This window comes from Doryrhamphus excisus, chromosome 17 (genome assembly GCF_030265055.1).
Source record: "Doryrhamphus excisus isolate RoL2022-K1 chromosome 17, RoL_Dexc_1.0, whole genome shotgun sequence".
Lineage (NCBI taxonomy): Eukaryota > Metazoa > Chordata > Actinopteri > Syngnathiformes > Syngnathidae > Doryrhamphus > Doryrhamphus excisus.
The window spans coordinates 12,048,946-12,057,500 of record NC_080482.1 but is presented as its reverse complement, the minus strand read 5'-3'; the positions used below and the strand labels follow the sequence as shown (position 1 = coordinate 12,057,500).

The following is an 8,555-nucleotide window of genomic DNA, read 5'->3' as shown; positions in this document are numbered from 1 at the left end:
TGAGGTTAAAGAACCCCAACAGCTCCAACATCAGGAGACCTTTGACTGATATAGTGTCATGTAACATGTTGACTATCATACTGGCTAACTGGTAGCAGGAACTGTTCCTCTGCTGTTGCCCTTATAGTGGCTCTAAAGGGCGTATTCATGGCAGAAGTGATGGATGGACAGTCATGTGTGTATACGTGTGTGATACGAATACTACACCACACACAGTACAATCAGTGTGTGTGGGTCTCCGGCTTAATGGGTTGTGTGCCAAAAAGTCCACGTTTAATGACATTGTTTATCGGTTACCATGGTGTGTGTGTGTATTTAAATGTAACACCGTTAGGAATGGGATATTTTCTTTCTGCTGGTTGACAGCAGAGGGAAAATATTCCATTCCAGTGCTACATTTAAATACACACACACTGTGGTGTGTTTAATGACATTGTTTATCGTTTACCATGGTGTGTATGTGTATTTAAATGTAACACCATTAGAACACCAGCAGAACGAAAATATTCCATTCCAGTGCTACATTTAAACACACACACACACACACTGTGGTGTGTTTAATGACATTGTTTATCGTTTACCATGGTGTGTATGTGTATTTAAATGTAACACCGTTAGGAATGGAATATTTTCTTTCTGCTGGTTGACAGCAGAGGGAAAATATTCCATTCCAGTGCTACATTTAAACCTACACACACATACACTGTGGTGTGTTTAATGACATTGTTTATCGTTTACCATGGTGTGTGTGTGTATTTAAATGTAACACCGTTAGGAATGTGATATTTTCTTTCTGCTGGTTGACAGCAGAAGGAAAATATTCCATTCCAGTGCTACATTTAAACACACACACGCTGTGGTTACAGGTAAACAATCTCATTAAACATGAACTTCCGGACACACAACCCATTAAGCCAGAGACCCTCTGCTTTGAACAAGACGTTGATGGCTTGTTGATAGCAGAGGTAGAATAGTCCATTCCCATGTAACACACCAGAACAACAATCAAGGTCTTTATGTCACACTGCTATTGTGTTGTATAGAAACGACACACAATGAAGGGATAGGGTTGACACAGTCATGTCAAACAAGTAAGAGCACACTCCTACACTCAGTGTGAAAGTGTCTATTGCTGCTGGCGGAATAACAATGAAGACGAAGGGGGGTGAAATGATGTAGTTTTTGAGGAAAGTCCCGTCAAGACACTGACATGGTCCGATTGGGAAAGAGAAGCCCAGGCAGAAAGACACAAACACAGACGCACAGAGGGGTCCGAGACAGAGAAGTCTCCAGGTAGAAGAGGTGGTCATGGGAGAAAAACTCTGCTTATACAGTGTAGGACCACATACACACACGCAAGCTCTCTCTCTCTCTCTCTCTCTCTCACACACACACATTTATAGTATTTTAACAAGGCATATTTTCAATTGTGTTTTGTCATTTAATCCACAGGCAAACATGGTGCTTTTTGTCATGTGTCATAAGAAATGTGCAACATTTCTAACGTGTTTAAACCTGATTTAACAAAAGAGCTAACATTTCTACCTCCATGCCACTGATTAAAATTACGGAGGAAATCACTAACGCTATAGATCATAGGAAGTGTGCAGCCGCAGTATTCATGGATCTGACAAAATCCTTTGACACAATCAATCATGACATCCTAATAACTAAATCAGAAAGGTACGGAATAAGAGGATTAGTTCTGAACTGGGTCAAAAACTACTTAACTGACAGGAAGCAATACGTAAAGCAAGGAGAATACACATCTGCAAGTTCATATATTACGTGCGGCGTTCCCCAGGGGTCAATACTGGGGCCAAAACCGTTCAACTTGTACATCAATGATATCTCCAAAGTTACGAAAGACTTAAAGCTGGTATTATTTGCGGATGATACCACTGCTTTTTGTTCTGGAGGAAGGACAGAAGAAATCAGAAAGGTCAGAGAAGAAATGGTCACACTAAAAAGATGGTTTGATGATAATAGATTGTCCTTGAACCTAAGTAAAACTAAAATAATGCTGTTTGGTAACAGTAGAAAGGACACGTGCCAACAAATACAAATAGACGGTGTGGACATTGAAAGGTGAACGAAAATAAATTTCTGGCGATCATAATAGATGAAAATATGAGCTGGAAACCTCATATTACAAATATACAACATAAGATGGCGAGAAACATTTCAATATTGAAGAAAGCTAAATTTGTTCTCAATCAGGAATCACTCCACACTCTTTATTGCTCTCTGGTTCTACCATATCTTACTTATTGTGTGGAAATATGGGCTAATAACTATAAAAGCAATCTTCACTCGCTAAATGTACTCCAAAAAAAGGTCAGTAAGGATAATTCATAATGCCGCCTACAGAGAACATACTAACTCCTTATTTCTAAAATCACAAATACTTAAACTTGCTGATACAAACAGCTAAAATAATGCAAAAGGCTAAAAATAACCAATTACCTAAAATGTCATCCAATACTTCTCTACAAGAGAGGAGAAATATGATCTCAGGGAAGAACTACATTTGAAACATTTATATGCTAGGACTATGTTAAAAAGCCATAGCATTTCAGTATGTGGAATCAAACTATGGAATGGATTGAGTAAGGACCTCAAACAATGCACAACGATGAGCCAATTCAAGAAACAATACAAGCAGTTGATGTTTGCATACAAGGATACAAGGATGAAGAGTCTTGAACCAGTCATGATGTGCTATATATATCACTATATTAACATTTACTATGGTACACATTATGTCATTGGATGGTCATATCACCTCGTACTTCGATACGAGGTGCATTATTTAAAAAAAACAAACCAAAAAAACCTTAAACTGTATTATGGAAAGCAGGAAGTGAACAAATGTAACTGTACATCAGATGGTAAATACCAGATGGAGGGGTAGGATTTAATAAGCTTTGCTTCTTCCTACTCCTTTTGGACATGGGGAACTGTGAACTGATTATGTGATGCACTCAATTGTAATCTGATGCATGTTCAAATGAAATAAAAACATTACCATTGCCAAAGAAAATGAGCACAGATGATTCCCACAGTGGACTGTGGGGGGTAGGATGGCCATTGTCATGTCATTATACATTGTAAATGTCAGTACAGATCTAATATATCACAATATTTATGAAAATATGCATTCTAATGCACAAGCAAGTCAATTGTGGTAGCTTTTTCTGGCTTCTGATTGTACAAAATGAACATGACAGCCAGTGAATGTGCTTTTATGGGGATGGAGATATTTGGGGAAAAATGTGCGTTGAGAAGACATCTGTCTTCGCAAGGACCTGGCCTATGAGGGTGGATTGTTGCTGCCGCTGAGAGGGAAGACGGGTTTTCAGCAAAATATCACATGGATAAATAAGAGGCATAAAAACGCCGATAATGAATGTGAAGGCATTTCCTCTGGTGTGTGAGGGATCAGCGAGTCTTTGCTGAATGCTGTCTTTATTGCATATCGAGGCTGACAAGGACTCGCTTGGATGGGCCTCTGACTGGAAAGGAAGTCAGTGTAATTTTGCTAATGCTGGAAATGAAGTCTGCTTGGTGATAAATGTACTTGGGATGCTGGTAATTATCATGCTGCAGATGATTAGAGGCTGACTTTTGCTTTACATTTGCTGCAGTGAATTATGAGACACACACTGCATACTTTACAAACCATCACAGCTCAAAATAAGTTTTTTGCATGGTTGGAGGTTTCAGTGGAAATTGAAATTCTACTTTGAAGTTTTAGAAAACAACACCTTTGTTGACTTCATATACTACGTTGCATTACTATAGCCTGGCATGCATTTTCACCCAAATTGTGTCTCAGATTTCGTATAGTATTGCTAGTCATTTGCTCTGTACTGGTTGTTTGTCTATATGTGCCCTGTGATTGGCTGGCGACCAGTCCAGGGTGTACCCCGCCTCTCGCCCGAAGACAGCAGGCTCCAGCATGTCCGTAACCCTCGTGAGGATAAGCGGTATAGAAAATGGATGGATGTATCGTTCAGCGAAATAGAGTGCTCAAGCAAAGTATACACATTGCTGATTCACTGTCACTGCATTTTTTATTGTGTGCGACTGCTAAACAAACTCTGCGTTTTCTGGCAATTTGCTAAAGAAGATGAGAAACAGTGAATTCCATCTCACCATGATGTATGGGAAATACGCATCAAAGAGAGGTTTGGTCCATTCGTGAATTTGAATCAATTCACATTGTTTTTTCCATGTAAAACATATATCTATCCCTCATTTATCGTGGTCAAATAGCTCCGGACCCAACCATGATAAGTGCATTCCTTATTTAGAAATCAACTATGTTTTCTCATTAGAGGATGAAAACCTGTTTATGGCATTGTAAATGCAGTTTTGACCATTATTAGAGTCCTCTAAACATGAAATAACACCCCTATAGTCATTGTTACACCCGTATTACCCAATATAGTAGGCATAATCAGAGAAAATATGTCATTTAAGGCATAAATAAAATTCATACTTGTGTGTGTTGCAATAAGGAATTCAAAATTCAAAGAGCTTCAAATGAATTATAGCCACAGCCTTCAATAAAACCTTCTTCATCCAGTGATCAAGTCCAGCCTGTGTGTTATTACTAACCAGTGTAGAATAGTACATTTCATCTTTACCTTATATTTGTATTTTAATTAGCCATTATTATGCATGAGAATACTTAATTTAGGACAACAATATATAAAATATTCTTAGATATTCATATTGTTTGACTAATAATAAACCATAGCCAATCACAAAACAGCAACCATTTATTCATTTATTCATTCATTCATTCTTCAAAAACTTTCTTGGAGCGAGCGTTGTTGGGATGACCATAACTGTACACTGTGTACAATGTATACTTAGTTCCAGAGTATGTGAACTTTGACAGTGTAGTGCTGTCAATACGGTAGAGTACAGTAAATGTTGTGTTATTACAATACTGTAAGTATTAATAAGAAATCCCAGTTTTTGAATGTTTAATGCCGGCTACGATTGAATGCACTGTTGAATGCACACATCTACTGTTCCAACCTGAACTGTAAGTAAAATAAACAAACTAACAGCTTATTCTGTACCATTTTGCAATGCTACTCCGCAAGTGACAGGCAACAACAAGCGGTACATGCCGCTGTTTGGCAGGTTAGCCCATAGCTAATGGTGCCATTATCAACAACATTTGGATTTCCCCATAAAATATCTGCCAGCAGGCCTCACAGCTAGGAGACCAGGGTTCAATTCCACCCTCGGCCATCTCTGTGTGGAGTTTGCATGTTCTCCCTGTGCATGCGTGGGTTTTCTCCGGGTACTCCGGTTTCCTCCCACATTCCAAAAACATGCTAGGTTAATTGGCCACTCCAAATTGTCCATAGGTATGAATGTGAGTGTGAATGGTTGTTTGTCTATATGTGCCCTGTGATTGGCTGGTGATCAGTCCAGGTTGTACCCCACCTCTCGCCCGAAGCCAGCTGGGATAGGCTCCAGCACCCCCGCGACCCTCGTGAGGAAAAGTGGTAGAAAATGAATGAATGAATGAATGAATATCTGCCAGCTTCTTTGTAGCCTAAGTATAGACGTGCACCAAATGAGTCACAGCGTACATTTCAATGAACTTATTTTGACCTCTTTAGATTCCGGTACTACTGTTTATACTTCATTTCAGATTTTGGCACAGGACTAGGAAAGGGAAGTAGAGATGCATTACATTATAGTTTTTCACGAGCGACTAAATGCAAGGAGATCAAGTTTGATGCCAATCAGCCATGTTCATTTATCACAAACAGAAAAAGGTGGTATGGTCATTGCACCATCATTCTTCAAATGACATGTCATTAAAAGCATGCTCCTGAGGCGGAGGATCGGTAGACGGCGAGAGGAAGTGTGTACATTCCAGGCTAATCCTGGTAAGACGTCGCAGGCCAGAACACAAGAACATGTTGGCCAGGCACAAAATACACTGGAGTATTCACACCTTGGCAGCGCCGCTTATTTATGAGCTGCTGCTTTAAGTTTGTTTGTCCAGGGCTCGTGTGAAAGGATGCTGCCGCTTAAGTCAGTGGGTACGCGTGTGGGCCAAACGGCACAATTAATACCCACTCTATTTCAAAGGAGCTACGACAGCTAGAATGAAAATCCAATGAAGTATGTGTGTGTGTGTGTTTGCTAGGGCTGAACGGAACAAAGAGAGCAGTGTGTCCTGCAGAGAGAGAGAGTGGGCGAGACACATACACACTACACTACTTATTTATCTAACATACAACTGTTTTATCCCACATGCCATAAATCTAACAGACTCGCCGCCCTGTGACCACACACACACCTGTAACATGTTAGCTATTGTGTTTAACATGCTGCTTTTAGGGTTTTTCTTCTGGTCAACAATAAATGGTTAAAAGTCTTGTCGTGCTATCAGTTTACATTGTTACTTGTAAAAAATATGTGTACGTTTTCTTCACACGTTGCCCCAAAGGTCCAAAAACACACATCAATTGATGGACTTTTCCCCTTTTGTCTTGAACAACTTTGAGCACTTTACTTTTATCGGAAGTCTAAATAAAAATATGATTTAAATAGAACATAAGGAAAAAGCGGTAGAAAATGAATGAATGAATGAATGAATAATATAACACGGCACAATACCACACTAAATTACATATTATATTTAGGGAAACTATGTTGCTTGTTTTCTGGATTTATTGAACAGAAAGATAAATGACAGGACAGGATTATATATATTTGTATATAACTGAATGTGTCAATCAAGCTAAGAGATAACACACAAGTCTACAAATCTACTTGTCTAACACTAGTATCTTTAATAGTAGCAGAACACACTTTATTATGTTATTATGACCAATGAGGGGTTCCTTTCAAAGACGACTTGTAGTTAAAGGTAAACGTACTTGTTTTCAGTGTATTTTCCAGCACACTTAAATGTAGCAAATTATACATCTGAATTAAGAGTTACAAGAGTTACTGAATGTATCTCGCGTTCTTGTAATGAGAAGGAGGAAGTGTCATTCCCAGACGGGCAAGTACCACTGCACGAGGTACGCCATGCTGCGCCACCTTGCGCTGCGCCACCTTGCGCTGCGCCACCTTGCGCTGCGCCACCTTGCGCTGCGCCACCTTGCGCTGCGCCACCTTGCGCTGCGCCACCTTGCGCTGCGCCACCTTGCGCTGTGCCACCTTGCACTGCGCCACCTTGCGCCGCGCCACCTTGTTGCACCGCGCCACCTTGTTGCACCGCGCCACCTTGTTGCACCGCCCCACCTTGTTGCACCGCGCCACCTTGTTGCACCGCGCCACCTTGTTGCGCCACCTTGTTGCGCCACCTTGTTGCGCCACTTTGTTGCGCCACTTTGTTGCGCCACTTTGTTGCGCCACTTTGTTGCGCCACCTTGTGCTGCGCCGCCTTGTGCTGCGCCACCTTGTGCTGCGCCACCTTGCCCTGTGCCACCTAGCGCTGTGCCAACTTGCCCTGCGCCACCTTGCGCTGCACCATCTTGCGCAGCACCATCTTGCGCTGCGCCACCTTGCGCTGTGCCATGAAAATATAGCCTGGGAAGTTAATGTACATAGTTAGTAATAATAATAATAAAATGTTATGTGATGATAATTACACCTTAATGTACTTGTCTCTAAATTTGTACATCACACATTCATCAATAATAAAATTGTTTATAATAAGATAATGCAAATGAAATTGGATGTTCTCCGAGTTATTTTGCCAAAATAGAAAGCAGCTGCTCAAACAACACACAAGAAGCAGGCGGATTCGTGCTTCATTTCTCGCAGGACTCCTTCATGCGGCGCCTGCTCCAACACGGCGTTCACACGCTTGGCGAAGACGACCATGTGTGTGTTTTCTCACTCTTTCAGACAGATTATTTCCTGTTCTCTTCACTGTTACACTTCCTTCCTTCCTGCAAGTGGGCCAGAACCTTCGTGTTTGTTTTTTGGAAGAAGTTCATGACAGGACATGATGGGGTCCGATCTCCATGGCGTTTTAGTTCTTCTAGTTCCTCACACTCTGCAGTCTCAATGCAACTTACATTGCACAAAACAGCCACAAAAATTGTCTGGCTAAATATAAGATGAAAAGACGAGATTTTATCTGGCCATGCAGCTAATGAATTTTACTTGCAGAAGCCAGTTTTGTGTGTTGCCATGAGAATTCAATAGTATTTCTCACCAGCAGCAAGCTGTGTATTCCTCCCCACCCCATACTAACAATGCAAATGTGGAGTATTTCCCAGCAAAAACAGCCAAAACAAAAAATTCAATTTTAATGAAATTTAATCTGCAGATAGAGATTAAAATAATTCATTCATTCATTTTCTACCGCTTATCCTCACAAGGGTCACGTCCGTGCTGGAGCCTATCCCAGCTGTCTTCGGGTGAGAGGCGGGGTACACCCTGGACTGGTCGCCAGCCAATCACAGGGTATTCAAATAATGAATCTTCCATATATCTTTATATCTTCTTCCCTAGCTCCAGCAATGAATTTGAAAGGCTTTAAGATGTACTTCATTTTC

At 40.7% G+C, this 8,555-nt stretch overlaps 1 protein-coding gene across 2 annotated transcripts in view; it reads right to left on the bottom strand.

Annotated features, from left to right (window-relative positions):
* The window catches only part of bbs9 (Bardet-Biedl syndrome 9), a 106,611-nt gene that overhangs the window by 10,697 nt on the left and 87,359 nt on the right, over positions 1–8,555 (bottom strand). The gene's annotated exons all lie outside the window — the stretch shown is intronic.